The sequence below is a fragment of the Lates calcarifer genome, linkage group LG10 (assembly GCF_001640805.2).
Source record: "Lates calcarifer isolate ASB-BC8 linkage group LG10, TLL_Latcal_v3, whole genome shotgun sequence".
In the NCBI taxonomy this organism is placed as follows: Eukaryota; Metazoa; Chordata; class Actinopteri; family Centropomidae; genus Lates; species Lates calcarifer.
In genome coordinates, this window is record NC_066842.1 from 16,348,154 (window position 1) to 16,366,716 (window position 18,563).

Below are 18,563 nucleotides of genomic sequence, written 5' to 3' on the forward strand. Positions count from 1 at the left end.
TAGACGTGATGTTATGGTGATGGGAGGAATGGCAGATTAGGGGCTTCGGCTGTGGACTGTGGACAGTGGGGGAAGGAGGCCCATGCCTGACCTCAGCTGCCGCTACGGAAATTATCCTGCCAATTATCCAGGACGTATTCCCCTACTGCTCCAAACAGTCAGCGGCCAGCCTTTACGACCTTAGGAAACTTTCTGTGTTGTTTTACTGTGGTGACCTCACTGCAGTTAGCGTGCACTACAGCTCTGCTGGGAAGAAGGACTGCTACTTGTCACAACCCAAAAGCATGACGTCAGGGGGAAAGAAAGTTTAAAGACCTGTACAACCCCTATACAGTAGTTTGCATGGATCACAATGTGTGTGTCTGCAGGGGGCAGACTGATGAGAAGTGAAGAGATAAGCAGTTTTTCAGAGAAAGTGTAGAGTGTCAGGACAGAAAGTGAGTGGTCAACAGTCACACATCCTTAAACATAAAAAGCTATTGTGGATAAAAGTGGTGACAATGACGTCAGTGATGTGACAATATTTTGGCTAGTTAAAGCTTCATTTTACCATGAAGTGGATGATATGGTCCCAAACAGAACTAAGCTACTTAAAGTCCTACAAAAAACAGGTTGAGGATGTGTATTATAAAAATGTAATTTATTTAAGTTTCTGTTCCAAGGCTGTAGAATAATGGACCATTTTTCAGGTTTCACCTTGAGGTAATCTTTATGCAGATTTATACAGATGTATTGACAATATTGTGATATGTATCAATAACTGATAACCATTGATATGAAAAAAAATGGCTGTATATTTTTTTCAAAATTTTTCTAGCCCAAAATTATAGGGGAAAGTAACAAGGCATTTTTCTAAAGCATATACACTCTCACACAGTACACACACACACAGGGCTCTGACAGCTAAGCATAGGAAAGGGGAAACAGGTAATAGTTCCTGGCAAACTTCAACTTGTGCTTCTCAAGTTGTGGGCCAATCATAATGATGTAAATCGTCAGTCACAGCCAATCAAATACCTTAGTGTCAGAACTGGGGGATATCCTAGCTTTATCTATTTTTACAACTGCATTTGATATAAGCTGCTGCCTCTGAGACAACCTGAATGCTGATATGAGAGCCAAACTGGAGTCAGCTAGAAACTGATGTCAGCCAGCCATCTAAGTAAATGGATGCCCACACTTTGCACTATGCCAATTCATTTGTAGAGTGAAACAATTGCACTGTGTGATTGTCTTATAGTGTTGTGGTGAAATACTGACAATGCAGTAACATAAGTACACAATACAACATATAGGACCTTGCATTTACTGCAAAACAAAAGATTAATTAAAAATTCAATCATTGCTAAATCATACACATCACTCCAGACACTACAACAAAGTTTGGAGAGGACTGACGATGATATCACCTGATGCCCCAGAAAACTCAGGAAATAACCTGATGCTTTCATTCAGACCAGTGTTCAAGACATTTCACTCATCAGACCCTTGTGTAACACAACAGAAGTATCACATTCATTTTTCACAGGCAGCAGAGTATGATTAATAATCCTGATCCATGCCAGTGAAACCATATGGGTCTACAGGACAGGATCCAGCAGTAAATTACAAACATCAGTCCTTCTGTGCCTACAAGAGAGGAAGAGTTGGACAAATACACAGGGCAGCTCTGCTGTTGCGCTGGGGGCACTGAAAACACTGAAATGTGCTGATAGGATTCAGAAAAAAATGTGCAATAAAAAGAAATCCACTTGTCTGAATTTGACTCCATCAGCATGCAAATTTGAAACAGAGACATAAGCATGACAACTGAACGTTGCAGAGGAAACAAAGAAATATAATAACAAGCAGCCCAGGCTGAGAAAAGACTATATGTTTCATCCAGCAGTTCAAGGAAGACAATACAATCCATGCTACACTGTTCCTGATCAGATCAGTATCCTTATCTGCCCTGAACACAGACGCATGTGGCTTTCAGGATATCTGCAGATGTGTGTTTTCATGTACAAGCATGAGTACAAGACAAATATTCTCTGTATATGCTGCAGTGAAATAGGCCAATGATGTATTTTGTCTACAAATGTGTTCCACCCAATCTCTCTCCTGTAAGCACTGCAAGAGGACAGATCCCCCGTGACCACTGAGCAGTGACATCATTACAACAAGAAAGACATCAGTCCCAAAACATTACTTCTATCTTTTGACAAACACAGTGTTAACAATTTTAATAGTGCCTTGTGTCTCAGTAGATTCTCTGCCGGTGTAATAAAATAGCATCTGAAAAACCTACACCTCATAAATCGAGGCTGTGAAGCATTTTTCCATCATTAGGCAGCATGCTGTCTGTGTCAGAGTGTTGGTCACTCAGGAGGAGACACTAAAATCTAAAAGAAATCCCATGTTGGCAGCTAGAGGAGTATAGATGAACTGTGCAGACTTACAGTAGAAATCATGTAACATGACATCAGTAAAATATATACTCCACGGACCTTAGAAATGAGTTCTTGGTGAGGGGTTGGGTGGAGGTGGTGATTAGGTCCAGAACTGTTTCATCACTTATGAGAAGAAGGTTTCTCAAGAGTGAATACATGGACCAAAAACCACAGAGGCAAAATTTGTAGAATCTCAATAATGACTTGAAATAGTCCTATTACAGCTGTTCTCTGTGGATTTAGGATAAGATTGGTGCACCTTTATCCAAAATTCTAATTATCCAGGTATAGCTCTAGCTGCAGACTTTTATGTTTTCTACTCAGTCTTTCTTTTTTATGTGGCTAGACTAAAACAAGAATGGCCATAATCGATGCAGCAGAGGCAGAGATGTCCTGATTTTAAGTCTCTGGTATGGGTCAATCTCAAAAACACTGAATCTGGTATTTCCCATGATGCAAATCATTGCCCCAAGTTTATAATGTAGGTAAGAGTGCATAAAGCCTACCCATGCAGACCTAGCTGTCAGACCTTGATACCCCAATAAGCTAATAATTTGGCTTAAGTATTCCTACTGCTGGTGTGATGTTAAAGAAGTAACTGCCACTGAACATGCATAATGCACCTCATAATGAAATAAAAGGATAACAGTGTAGGACCACATGGATTTGCTGTATGCACTGGAGCAGTTAGACCTTTAAATCTCAGCAGTAATATCTGGAGCAAAGAGCAACAGATTTAAATCTCCCAAAGACAAATTCCCACCCACACCTACACCAGCAGTGTTTGTTTTCCATTCCTAGGATGTCAGTGGACATGGCAGCAGAGAAGAAACAAGCAGAGCTATGTAGGAAATAGCTTCAAAAATAAATCGCTCTAGGTGTATTATTAGTTGACTTAACAGTTCCAGTCATATCAATGTCGTAAGTGAGATCTCATGCAGGAAATGGATAGGATGGTAAAACTGGCAATGATGTACAAATCCAAGAATTCATAAATGTGGATTTATGAATGGCTTAAGCCTGACTGCAGCTCAGCACATTGCTGTTAAATGTTTTTGGGTGGCGTGGCATTTTATATAAGGTGTGTTTAACTACTTTTAATAATGGTAGTTTTACTGCAGTGCATCAGGCGTTTCATTGCTCAAGGTGTATTGCTTACCAAGTCTTTTACTGTGTGTTGTACCTGGCAGTGTGCTGCAGTGTGGTAGTATGATCTACATCCAAATATCAATCACACAAATTACAGTCTGATCAAACAAAACTGAAAACAGAGTGGAAAAGAGAGTAATAAAACAACTAGGTGTTTATGAGCTGTGTTAATAATGTATGTATAAATAGTTCCTTGACAGCGTTGGATTGTTGTTCATGCAACATTTTTCTTTTTTCCACAGTTCTATTGACAATAATCCACAGAAACAAGAAAGTGATTGATTCACTGTTTTACTGTTTGTCTCTGTATTTCTTTTTAATGGTATGTTTGATAGATGGCCCAGTCCTCTTTGAGTACTTTCCCACAAAAGCTGAGGGGCAGAGGGTGGAGAAGAGGGCAATGAAGCAATGGGTAGGAAGAAAACCAGGAAGGAGGTGAAGCAGGGGAAGAAGAAAGGAGGAAGCAGACATGGAAATGTAATAGTAAGAAGTCATGGAAGGCTGGAGAAGAGAGCCCCATTTATAAATGCATCCAGTTAATCCCAGCATGGGAGCACACAGTGGCCTGACCACTGAGAGAGTCCTGGCTAAGGGGTGTGCAGTCCTGAGTCAGAGAGGGGCAGTTCAGGGGGGTAAATGGAGGGTATGAGTCCTTTCCAAAACTGAGTCCTAAAAAAACACAAACTGGTCATTCATCTTCCTCCTCCCTTGATGCTCTGGCCCTCACTCTCTTAGCCAAGGAAGTGATCAGTGACTGCTGTTTAACTGGAGGCAGAGGCAGGCCCAATCTTGTACACAGCCTCATTTGCAGATGGCGTCATTCTGGAAAATGCATGTCCATCCAGAATTTTAGTCCTGTATCATATCAATATCATAGAGCCTCTCTGTGTTGTCTGATAAAGTCAAGCAAAGTGCAAACTTGCCATTTTTGTTATTCTTTTCTCAAGCTTATGAGGCCTCAACAGTTCACATGTATAAATTTGGTTGTAAACCACATTATATAGGTATTTTTACAAATTAGTTAGGGATGCTTAAAAAGGAACTGGGACACAATCAGTTTTTCAAGGGGCATTAAGGTCACTTTAATGGACACAATCATATCTAATAAGTTAGGTAATTTTCCAAGAGCACACACTAATTTTCCTAAAGTAAGCTGCTCTCTCATATTTTTCCACATTAGTATCAATTTCTGAACATGAATGAAAGCTTGTCAAAGAAATTCCATATCACTCAATTTTCCACGCTGATTGCTGCTACTGAAGCATTCCAGACGAGTGCATGTCATTAAGTCTCCCTAATCCCACATTAGTCTCCATTACCATGACATTGCTTAATGATTCCACTATCTCCACAAATTAGCCTACTGCTTATTCACTCCCACTCTCTCACACTCATGCATATACAGTCAGATATGTGTGCTGAAATGAAAACAAACTTGCATACACTGGCACATTCATGTTTACAGTTCATATCTTTGAGAACCCCTTCCTAAGCCATTTAATGCATACAAAACCTTAAGTAGCATGTAATGTATATCTTAAAATGTATAACTAATAATGTCAGCCACATCTGACACACATTTCATTGGGTGATTTACTGGTTAACAGTTACTGCTGAAACCCACCCAGCATTACAGAATGAATGGAATGAAATCTAAACATAAATCAGCTCATGGGGTCACTCTGTGAGGCCAGACTCCACCCAAGGGAATTGAGACTGCGTGTGCGCACGCACACACACACACACACGCGCACGCACGCACGCACACACACACGCGCACACACACACACACACACACACACACACACACACACACACACACACACACACCACTACTACTACTACTACTACTACTACTACTTAAGCCAAGGATGGATATGGTGTAGGAAAAGCATGTCTTGCCAGATATATTGTGGCTTTTACTGCTGTTGGCTTGTGTTCCAGTGAACGCCCCTTACTTTTACACACGCAGTATATCACTCAGCTGCCTCTCAGCTCACTGCCCTGCTAATCTGGCAGGTCAGCGATCCAGTGGGTCACTGTGGAAGACCTGAATGTCACTAGAGCAGGGGTCAACAGGCAGGGCAAATAGATTGGTCACACTATGGTAGATTTCATTTACATGTGTACACGCATAATGCATATGTACATACTGTATATTGTATATCAAACGCAAGATAAATTGACATCTTGTGCTGGATATTGTTTGAAGTTAGATATCGAGTCCCACGTAAAACCATCAAGCAGGAACACTTGTCAATACATATACACACACATTAACACATTACCATATATTACATTGCCATAACTAAAACAGATGTAAGTCCTCTATGCATGACGTATCCAGTTTATATTCACATAAACGTCAACACTAATTCTTGTATGTGGACCAAGCAGGGACCACAACAGCAGTGAGTGTTTAGAGGCATGGTGGCAAATCCAGAGGGACAGCAGCTGACTGATCCCCAGGGGAGGTCTGAGTCATCCAGCTGAGCAAACAGATGAGGCTGAGGTCCAAACTCTTTCAATTAGGCCGAGCTCTGAGCTAACACATGGACTAATGCAGTCTGGGAGGGCAGGAATTGGCAAGTTGTCTCAAAATGCACAGTCCTGATAAAGGTCTGCAGAGAATTAGTCTCTAGAAACTCTTTTAACCACTCACCCACTAAAAGTTAAGAAACGCTGAAGTTTTTCTAAATTTCTAACCATTTAATAGCCTTTTTCCAAGTGGAAAAATTAGATATTCATATTAATCTGTGCTCTGCAGACATATTCAGTGTTGTTGCACAGACGTTGTATTGGAGTGGTCACACAATGGACGTGATGGTATTCAAGAAAATTACTGCTTGTTTTCTGAGAACTATGCTATTGGGCAAAACAATTTTTCTAAGTATTAGCAAAAATGTCCATCTTACCAACAATAAAAGCAAGAAAACCAACTAAGCACCACAGAGGTTAGTACTACATCTCCATGTACCAGCAGAATGGAAAAAATCACATCAATCGCCATTGTTGTCATATTAGGGCCAGTTTGTCTGTTCTGGCATACAGTACTGTCAGACTGATGCTTTAGGCAGGACCTTTAGATATAATTAAAAACATCACACCTTCCAGCTGTAATTTAACCCATGACTGCACACAAGACATAAAAATATGCTCACACACTGAACATGATCTGTAACACAGGCCTTATATAACACTATCTGGTCATGAAAGTTCTGTCAACACTATGGCACCTCTGAGCTTAGGATGACCGCCATTCTGCTCTAATGATCAGTATGGTGACTCAGAGACCAATAGTGCCATCAGTGACTGATTTGTGTTTGTGTGCCTTAGGTGCACCATTGATAATAGTGCAATGAACTGCTTAAGCGAGTGGAACTGTCTCACCCAAATGGCAGAACATTTTCCTTGTTTAATGAAAAATAAGCCCTCAAGGCTAAGTAGGAAACTAAATGACTTGTTAAGAAGGGTGTTCTTTGCAGAGATGGCAGCCTTGATGGTGAAGTGAAAACAGTTGAGAAATGATGCAGTGCAATCATCACCAGGGCTGGAAAATTAGTCTGGAACTTTAATTTAATGTCTAATGTCTTTAATGGTTAAGTGTTTTGCCAATTATTGTATTATACCTGTACAGTGAGTCTGTCTTTAATATACAAATTGCACTGTGTATAACATTTTGCCTGCTTGTTGACTACATACCATAATAGTAACTGTAACATCACAGTTTCTATCACACATCTGCGAACAATTCAAACCACGTGTCCTTATGAAGAGGGGCACTGGACAAATTTTACTCTAAGCTGTTTTGCATAAGAGCATCAGTTAAACACCTTAAATAAATAACTTTCACAGATAGGTTCTGGTAGACATTCTTGCAGTGATATTCACAGAAAGCAGAGCTGTGTGTTTCATGCAGTCAAAGACACTTCATTAGTTTAAAAGGTATTAGTCGACAGATTAATACAATTATCAATTCAGGTCCAAAGAAAAGAGCACTAGCTGTACACACACAAGTACAATTACACTAGCAGCTAAACCTCTCCTCATAGATAGCTTCTGTCTGACTCGTGCAAAGTGAGGAAAGATTTAGTCCCATAAGAAATCTCAGAATCTCCTTGGTTGCAAATAAGCCATAAAATGCAGAGGCAAAAATCTCCGGCATCTGCTTTTCAAAAGGGCCATAAGGGAGTCTCCACTTTCTCTTGGTTATATAAACAAAGGAGCTTTAAAGTCCAAATGCCTTTAACAGTACAGCTACTGCCCGGCCACTAAGACTGTTTCCTACTTCCCTCTTTACAAAAACTTACCCTATGGGCCATATTGGCTGAGTAAATCTGAGTCCTAAAATGACCAAACGCCAAAATTCCAAATGGGCTCGTAACTATATGCTTTGTAAGTATAAACATTTTCAGCATTAATTTACAAAAACTGGGTGATATCACTACCTCAAGATCTAATACGGTTGCAGGACTGACTAAATGACCGGAGGGGGTGGAAATAAAGGTTACACACTGAATTAATGTTGGCAGGAAAAACTAAATAAAGGAAAGAGAGAAAATGAAATACAAAAGCAATAGAGAGGGTGAGAGAGGAGGGACAATGTCATGCTTCTTTGAATGTTCCCAGCCTGAGAAAAGACAACACCAGCTCTTGTTAAATTTGTTTACATCTTTCAAGCAACTCATTGTTTTTAACAAGGCCAAGAACTTTCTCAAAAGCAGAAAAATGAGCTTTGTTTTTATTTGAGAGCAAAAGGGAAAGTGAGCATTTCCCTCGATGTGAGCCAGCAAGCATTTTATTAGAAGTGATAGTACATGTGTCTATGCGTGTGTGAGTGAGTAGGCGGGAGACTGTGTGTGTGTGTGTGTGTGTGTGTGTGTGTGTGTGTGTGTGTGTGTGTGTGTGTGTACGCATGTGAGTGTTTACACAGCTGGAAGTAGAGAGCGGAATCACTTCACCTGGCGGTGGTTCCTGGGGTGTCCGCTGTGATCCCATTAAAAGGCAGACAGGCTCTGGCACCCTCTCCAGAAAACAAGAGGACCTCACTTACCAAAATATCTCTGCATTAGAGCTCAAAAAGCAGGCCAAATCCCTACAAACCCCTGCTGAATTTATTTAGGGGGCAAATGGTTCCCTCTATAAACTCCTGATAGCTGATTGCTCTGGCAAGGTTCAGGTGGATCTGCTGAGTGGCCTCCAGCCCAGTTTCCACTCCATTCAAGTTTCCACTCAGACCCAGACTTGCCTCCACACCTCCCTCTCGTCTCTACTGCTCTCACTCCAACCCACCCTCTTCACATCCTCCTCCTCAGGCCAAGTCCAAAAGCCAAAAACACTCACGCCAGATTTAGTGTAACCTCCATATCAGAAGGTGTTTAAGTATCTATTTATCTGTCTGACTGTCTATGCTGCTCTCTCTCCCTCTTTACTCAGGTCCTCCCTTATAGCTTCCTCCCATCAACCTGTACCATAGCTGCCCCTGGAGCTTCCTCCTAGAAGTGATTCACCATTGAGGAGATATCATGCAGTTGTGGTGGAGGTCAAACCAAATTCAACTACCCCACTTGGGATTGTTTATCCATCTCACTAGTAACTGCTCTGAGTCATGGTCTGAGATATGGGACAGAGAACTGCATTGCCTGGTCCAGCAGTACTCTATCAACCTCATGCCAACCTCCACAGCACACCACTCAGCCTGCCTGCATGTTTTTCCCTTACTTTCTGGAAAAAAACAGAGGACTTATTGGCGCCGCTGTGATGCCAAGTGCTGTGGATTGACAAGCCTCCTCTTCCCAACACAAGGCCTTTTCACACACACTTAAACAAGCATGCACGGGTTCATTTGCACTGCACACAAGTACACACGCTCACAAACATCCACATATCAAAACGCACAAGTGTGTGCTTTGCACTTCAGTGTGCAGAGCATGAGCCAAAGCATGCTGCTCACTAATCCTCTGGTCACTGTCCTGCAGTCAACAGAAATAAAGTGGAGAGACCAGAACCAATTAGCTGTGAGGCTGAAGTGGGGGAGAGCAGTGCTGTGAAGAAACATGCTGCAGTCCAGCAGGGCCTGTAACATGGATCAAAGCAGCAGAAAATGGACTGAGTCTCTGTTTCGTTAGCCTGCTGTCCCAGCCCTGTTCTGTTTACAGGGCTGATTGAGCTGCACTGAAAGCAGTGCACTGGCTGCTCACTTATCGTTTGTGCGTTGTCCAGACCAATAAAATGCATATCCATATATAAACAAGCTGCCAGATCCTGCAGGGAAAAACAGTCCTGTGGTTCACAGAGTGAAGCACTCTTGCATGTAATTAAAGCAAAGACCAAGCAATTAAATTCACAGCATTGGATTCACACACACTGTGGGAGGTGCAGAAAGGGGGAATTATGGATTAAAATGATAACCACATTTTAACCACAACCAGACAGACAGACAGAGGAAAAGAGTGTGCATGTGTAGGTCTATATGTACTTTTAGTAATGGTGAATATTTGAGAGCAATACATCAACAACATTTTGGAAGGGAAGAGTCATTTCATACCTGTGTGGTCTTTGGTCTTTGGCCAATCACTCGAGGCAAGGGTCAAATCTGGGGCTGGAGGACACAAGAGGAAAATATGTTATGCAGCTGTAGCCAGACACTGCCAATAAATTGGGTCATCCACGGGCCATTTACAGAAATCTACAGTACCAATTTAAGCAGCTGTAAAATAAGATTGACCTCATCCATTAGTGATGTAAAAGCAAAATGAGATGAGTTCAAAGTGTAGCAGCGTTTCATTTCATTGTATTTAGCAGGTTGTTCTTATGATATATGAGACTAGAAATAAAAGTGATATCAATTATTATTTACTATTATTTATCATTACGGGTATATTTTATCATACTTATATTATTTAAAATGATAAACCCTGAGTCCACTTAGGCAGATTTTTCAGGGCAAAAAAAAAAGAGGAAAAAGCCCCTCATATTCTTCCTAACTCACCACAACCTTCTCAGCATGCATTCAAACAGAGGGTGTAATCTTCAGTAGTCATAAACATTTGACAGGACTTTGCAGCAGAGATGAACATGTTAAAAAAATGTGGAAACTGTGATGATTTAGAACAGGACTGAGCAAGAACAACCATCATAAAACAGTAGGATAAATCTTTCTTGTTCCTGTGGGCCAATTTGCTTTGCAGCCAGGAGTCGTAGACACACACTAAACAAACAAATAAATCAGGAGCATCGAGTTATCCGTGCAGTTGAGAACAAGTTTTGATTCCTCTGACATAGTTACATATGATCTCTAATTTTAACTTATTCAATGGAAAGCTAGGTTGGTGCTTGGGGAAGATGTGAGTTTGGGAAAAGATGTATACTGAGGCAGAGTTTAATGTTTGAACTATAAACTGACAGACGAGATGACATTAACTTACACATAACAGAAAAAAACAGTAAAAAAATATTTTGACTTAAATTAATGTCAATAAGAGATAAATACATATACAATTGCAACCATTGCCAAACATTTATTGTCCTGTAATTTATTTTTGCATATTTTCTACAATCAATCCTGAAGTAAATGTTCTGTATAAACCGAATGTGTGTCTGAATTGTAGCGGCCCATTCTAAGGCCAGGCAAAACAACGATAAGGCTAGAATCAGTAACACTCACTGTCTACCATCTGGACTGGTGGTGGGATCCATCCTATGTTCATCCTTCAACTAAGATGATTTCTAATGTCTGAATCTAAAAGTCAGAACATATTTCATGTTAAAACAAGAGACTGCAGTGTAGAAGCACCAATGCTGGAAGAACCACTACTTTTTGCCCTTAAAGTGCCTGCACCCATATCGTGCCACACATTCCCACTCTTGGAATCCAGTGTAGCAAATCTTTCTATCAGCAGGTATCTGTAGCCAAACACCTTGCAATTTACTGTGGGTATGGCAAGCTACAGCATGCAAACTACCAGCTAACCAGATAAAAGGAAAAATAAAGCGGAAACTCTTGTGCCGCCAACATCTACATCCGGCAGGAACTAGGCTGGCCTGCCCCATGCAGACCTCAGCAGTTCTTGGCATGTGAGATACAAGAATTTCTAAATAACACCAAGCATGAGCTGCAACAGACCTACAAGTCAACAGTCACACAATACGCCTCAAAGCCACATAATGCGGAAAGTGCAACACAATTTATTCCAGGTCATCCATTTTGATTTTGAACTATAATTACATCTGACACATCTCAGGCAACAAGCCTGACACTGTGTTTTGTGACTAACCACTTTTGTAACTGCATGAACGATATGAACAATATGCAAAAAATAAATGAATAAATAAAATTTTACAATCATATTGCAGTTATTTTGACAGACGTGATAGTCCTAATTTTAGTGGGAATTTTTGAATTTCATTTTCAATGACAAAAATCTAAATATGGTGATGATGTGATTTTTGCTGAGGTCTGTGCCCCCATGCTTGCTGCAATTTAATTTATTATTATTTCAATTAATTGTTCAGCTCTAACTGCAGGTGGGACAACTGTTCCCTTTAATTTTCTCATGGTACTAAATAACAAATGAAATCCTTTTGGAATCTCCTAGAGTCCAGGTTATCCAAAACCAAAACCTTCATGTGCCACTCACAGGCACCCTTTTGCTCATATCAAAGGGCTCTGATGATTGAGACATGTATCCCAAACACCTGTACACATTCCATTTCAACAAGATTGATGGTAAGTGCCTACAGCACTACACTGAACTGTTGAAAGGGTAAACAACATGGCACGTGTTTCAACTTATACTCTGGGAAATATCCCTAAAATGTAATGAGCACACACATACACTGTACAGATGCATATAAAGTACACACAAGTGCCAGACAGACCCTATGCAGTCTTGTTTTGATAGGCAATGGGCTGAGTGTTAGAGATGAGGATGTGTGTGAAAGATTGGGCCTGCTCAGAAGCTGCTGTGCATGAAGCCTTGGAACGCACACATGGAACACGTAATTGAATGAGAAACGGTCTCTTGCTGGATCAAGACAGTTTTCTGGCAAAGTAATAAAAGTGCGAGGTCGGTAGAGACTCTTAGTTTGTTCCTGCCTTCATTCTGTTTGCAGCACTTTTCTTTGGTTAGCCCTTTTGAGACCGCACTCTGCATCCTCCCTGTGCCAAAGCATGCATAATGTCATGAACCTGTTTTGTTCAATACTTTACAAAACGTATAAATCAGATCTAATAAAGAGTGGAAAAGACCTGTTTCCAGGAGTAAGAGAGACAGAGAGATTGGCAGAATGCTTGACCGTGCTGCTGCTGCTGCTGCTGCTGCTGCTACTCTCCCTCTCCAGTGTCGCAGGTCTGCTGCCAAGATGGAAGGGTGCTGGGCGCCTGGTTTCAGAATTTTATCACAACCACACATCCACACACACATAAAGTCAATCTTCTCTCTGCTTGGCTTCTCAACACACCCTGACACCACCGCTGCCATTCACACTTACATAAACCAAATGCAGCCGTGAGGTAGGAGTTAGTGGCACGCTGATAAGTATCGCAACATGGGGTGCACACAAACACAAATAACATGGTAATGTGTACTCCAGACAAGGGCTGACATCTAAGTGATTTACAATCCATGGCCACAGAGAAATAAGCCATTCGTGTCAACAAGCTCTTAGTTTTACTAGTTTTTTGGAAGCTGGCTGCCACAATCAACAGAACATATCTCATTCTACTGACTCCCTGGGAAAGTTTTAATTATCTCTTACAGGAATCAAAATAGCAGCCCATTCCCTTATTTGTATGGGAAGAGTATAACATGGAGAGGAAAACTACTCTCTGACCTCTGCATTTTTCACAATTTTTTTCACATGATTTGTTTTAACTGTGAGGTCCAAAGTGTGATCTTGAAATTCTGTTCTGTTTATGTAGGCACCAAAATGTGGGAGGTTTGAAAATTAACATGCCCCAGTGACTGACATCTAGTCTTCTCACATCAGATGTAGCCAGGAAGACGGACTGTAGTAAAACTGTCATAAAGTGATGCATAGGGTGAATAATATTTTAGAGTTGCAAATGAAAATACTCTCTCATCTAGAATTAATGGAAAATCCAACAATAATGGACGAGGAAGCAAAAAGAAAAAGTAGTAGTTTTATGATTTTAATGTACAACTGGTGTCATGCATGAAGTAACTTATGTATACAACAATCCTTCAACTAAATCTTTTGAAGGCATAATAATGAATAACTTATCTTACATCCACTGGGACTGGTTCACTGTTACCTGACTACAGAAATTCACTGTCCTGGTTAATGTTAATCTTTAACTGGTGGCTAATGTTACAAATAGTGTAAGGTTTTCTATGTATAAGGGAAAAAAAACAAGGACAGAGGTTACATAAGGTTACATTTTCTGTGATATTGTTGATCCATTGTGAACGAGGACCACAAACATCAAGGCATTTTTGATTTGGTTTCTGATGTATTCAAGATCAGTTTTGGAACCGGATGCTCTCTGGCAGTGCTGAGACGAGACCCCAACACTCATTGTGTTGAGAAGGTAATAGCACATCTTGATTTCTTGGCTGCTATCTTCTTCATTGCTTCTAAATTCCATCGTTTTCAGAGGCAATCTTTCTACGCCAGGTCACTCAATCACTGCCTTGCTCCTTTCATTTGTCTACAGCAATTGCCAGGCTTTTTATAGAACCTTTCAAGTTCAACCACAGCCTTGGACGGTCACTTGGATCCCTCCACACATCCAGCTGAGCCATGTGTTGTTTGTAGGGAAGATGTATCCAGCCCATCTCAACTTGCTTCTTTGACATGAATATACCAAATGCCTGCACATGGTGTGGGTCTCAGTATCAACAACCTTGTACACCTCTTTGCAGATGACTGTAATATGTGAATGTGATTACATTAGTCTAAAAATTGTCAAACAGACACAAAGCACTAGCCTCTCCAGTAGAATGCATTACTCTCAATACTGTCGAAGTATTCATCTTGGCAGTATGTATGTAAGAAATTACATGGACAAGAAGAGAAGTGCAGTAAAGCAACTAGAGCTAAAAGCAGGTCAGGCTATTGTATTTCCCAGACATTTTTCACTTTCATATGAACTGTCTCTGCACACTTACAAGGATCAAGTGACACAGTATGTTGTGATGCACACAATAGGCAAGTTACTTTGTTGGACAGCCACTTTTCATCACCTGACAGTTAGCTGAGCGTAAACATTAAACTATCCAAATGTGTTACTGAAAATGTGTCAGAAAAGCACTTTTCACTGAGTTATCTCTTTCAGTTACAAAAAGTAGTATAATTTTATGGATGTCACCCTAGTTTTCATGGTACTGTAGGTGCTCCTAAATGTCAAACAATGGCCAGCCGTGCCTTAAAGTGCCTTAAAACAAAAAGTCTGTCCTGGCTTTAAAAGGACCTTCACTACTCAGACATAGCTATGACATGAAAGATTATCAATGTGTTTCACAACTTCAGACCACACTTGAAGAAAATGAATATTGGCGATGGAGGGATTTAATGGATTTATAGGAAAGAAGCAAATGGTTCTGGCTTTGTGTCTTAGAACTGAAATTTGGCTGTCATGTGCCCCATAAACCCAGACACCCTTGTGATGGTTGGTTCTAGTCACAGGTTTATATAAAGACAGAAAGGTGATTAGAGAGAGAGGATTTAGAAGGGCAATGAAAACCAGACCACAGCTCACTGAGCGAGGTCCTTGATTAATTCCACATTTTTTTCTGGCACACACAGATATTCTTCTTTTGTTGCTATCCCTGTGTCACTCTTATGTGCACACAAATACACAAAACCATGCAGCCTTTACACTCACACAGAGCCTAGAGAAAACAAAGCACTGTCCCAGCAACAGATTCAGGGACTAATGTTACAAAAGTAACAACAAAAACAGAGGTAGTGTCATCAGGGTAAACTCTATGAGCCAGGGTTTTACTTAGGGGATTACAATATGTGCACAACCTGAAACACTGTCTACACTTTAAAGCCACTCAGAGCATTGGGTTTCAGTATGGTCCCTTATAAATCACTGTCACAAGTCACTCCTGTGAGGAGTGTCAACCTGAACAGGAGCCATGATAAAAATCAAATCCTCTTCAAATCATCCCAAAGTTGGACCAAGGTGTAAGTGGATGATCCCAGTCCTAAAACTTGCTGAAACCATGACTAAACCAGCATGACATATTATTATTCCTGTTTCTAATTAGGTCAGAATCCAATTTTTTTCTGAATTTTTATCCATCTGAGTATCAAACCCTGGTGTACTGCCGTCCCACCTGCATTAAGAAAACCCATTCCAAGACCTAGTAGTGACCCAAAAGTCTTTAGTGGTGCTTCATTGCACAGCTAACATGCAAATACCTCTTCAAAACTCACAAACATAATTGTAAACACATTGGGAATGAAGCTCTAAATGTAGACTCAGGGTTGCCGATCGATAAGAAAGAAAGAAAGAAACCCATTATAATTGCAAATAACAGCTACAGGCTATTCCTTTAGCTCAGTTTGCCAAATAATCCATGTTAATTATGATTAAGAGGCTTATTATTTACCTGCAGGGTAAAAGAAGTTCTCACAAAAGCAGTTCTGTCTGTGTTTGCTGCAAGGTTTATCAGAGAATGCTCACTTATCCCACAGGGCAGGTGATAGTTTTTTTATTTGACATCATATCACATTATTAAAGGTAATTGTGAATGCATACTGAAGGCCCTGAAACAATCCCTCTACAGGAAATGATCCTGACTAAAAGTTTACGTGAAAATATCATCTGCTTATAGATGATAATGAGTAGTGACTATGAATCTAAGCAAGAGAGGGAAAAGCTATTTCACATACAGATACAAGTAATGCATAAATTCTTGGCATTTTCAACCTTTTTTTCCACACAGTGCCTCTGGGCTCATTTATTTGGGCTTCATCATTCAACGGCAATCCAGACAATAAGGTCAACATTCTGTATACCCTCCAGCGACACAGTTATCATGTTTGATTAGATCACAAATTGGCAAGTTGTGCAAGTCAAAATAAATACCTAAATTAATCCCTAGCTGATATATAGCAGATTCAACTGTCAAGAGTGCAGGGTTTTTAAACAGAGATATCCATTCATATGATTAACTGTTTATGTGTACAGTGATTCTGCAGGAAGTATCAAGATCTTAAATCAAGATCATGTTGTAATCCAAACCAACATCCCACTTGAAACCAGTAGCCATGACAGCCTGAGGCCAAATCACACTTTTGGAACAAAAATATTGCAGCAGTCAGCACGGAAACACAAACACTGACAACAGCCACACCACAACCTATCCTATCATATATCCCTCCACCAGCAGAACTAGAGAAGCCAGGAACCTACACTACACTAAACCACAAGTCCCATAGCATTTGGGGGCAGAATGAATGAAAATCCAGACACATAGAGCACCACTGTTTCCGTACCTGAGGTGGGAGCTTACATGTAAAATTACTATTATCATTATTATCATTAGTAGTAGTAACAGTAATTTTGAACAGAGCTATAGACATAGAACTGATCTCATTTTAAAATACTTAGGAGAAATGCTACTTACAAATGGCTATGAACTCCCAAAATGCTTACTTGTGGTACAGACCAGCTAGTCCATTGATTTATAGAGAGCAGAGAAGTGGTATAGTATTACTCTTGTACCACAGCACTCTTTGGCAAGTGAGACTGCTATTCCACCCTAATGTGACAAACACCCGCTCACCCGGCATCCCTCTCTAAACCCATTTGGCCCCCTGCTGGCTACTGGATATAATGACTTACCCCCGCCAAGACAGAACTGTTTGTCAAGCACTGAAACATAAAAACAACACTAAAAGTGGAGGTTCCTTTTTAGTTACGTGTAGTTCTGCCAAGAAATTAAATTTATGAGAAGGTTTGTCTACAATAACACATTAAAGCCCTATGAGACGGCAGTGCCTGTTTTTATTCCGCCTACAGGAGGAGCATTCAATGGAAAGTGGAGGAGAGAAGTAGCTCTGGTTAGAGTCAAAGTACACTGCAAATGTACTCAAGTGGTTATTTGCTGTAGGAAGTCTGTGCTAGAATTGGACAGAGGCATGTACTGTATCTCTGAGGGAACTGAAGGCATTTGGTATCGTGGTCAGGTTGGGTCCAGAGCCAGCCTTAAGAGTGTGCCTCATGTCTCAAACAATGCTTTTGAGTTACAGCACATTGTTTGAGGTTGGGGCATGTGGTTGAGTAGAGGTCTAGTGCACACTGTGAACTCTACTGTCTGTGCCTCTTAATTTAAATCTCTTCAGTCTCAACAAAAAAACACAGTGGCTCTGAAGTCAAAAGTTTAATGAGATTGACACTGTGTTTGCATTCTCTTCTAGTGTTCCCTTGCATTTTGTTTCAGCAATGTGGTTTTGTAAATGTTCAATATGGCATGAATACTACGAATGCGATTCATCAATAAAGTATATCTACTGAGGATCAAGTTGTCTTTGTCGTGTCAAATCGATTAGCTCTGGTAAGATCCAATAATGTCTGTAGAAGACTTGACTTTCTACAGGGAGGTTCTTACTCTCAATAAGATCTAATTTTGACACTGAATGTCAGCAAGATTTAATAAAGCCTTGAACACTGCAAATAAAAATGTGCTTTGTAAGTGTGATATAATAAAATCCTTGGAGCTCAGTCTGTGGTCATCTTCTTTTTAAGTAATGTTACATTATGACTTGTTTCCAAGTCCTACAGCCGCAACTGGGCTTCAAATCAGCTTCAATACAAACCAATGGGTGACATCATCAGGATTCCACATCAACTTCTTCTACAGTAAAGTCTGTGTTACGTGAAGTAGGTCAGAAATTTATAAGCACACTGCTGGGTTAACAGACTTCATTATCTGAGCACACTTTCCAGTATAATGAAATGTATACTTTTTGTAAATTAAGGATGGTCATACAGTATTTGCCTGG

At 40.4% G+C, this 18,563-nt stretch overlaps 1 protein-coding gene across 1 annotated transcript in view; it reads right to left on the reverse strand.

Moving 5' to 3' along the window:
- The window catches only part of LOC108875364 (zinc finger protein 469), a 172,090-nt gene that overhangs the window by 120,750 nt on the left and 32,777 nt on the right, over positions 1–18,563 (reverse strand). Inside the window, exon 3 of the mRNA XM_018664235.2 lies at positions 10,129–10,182. The gene's annotated coding sequence lies outside the window, so the exon portion shown is untranslated. The remainder of the gene's footprint in view (positions 1–10,128; positions 10,183–18,563) is intronic.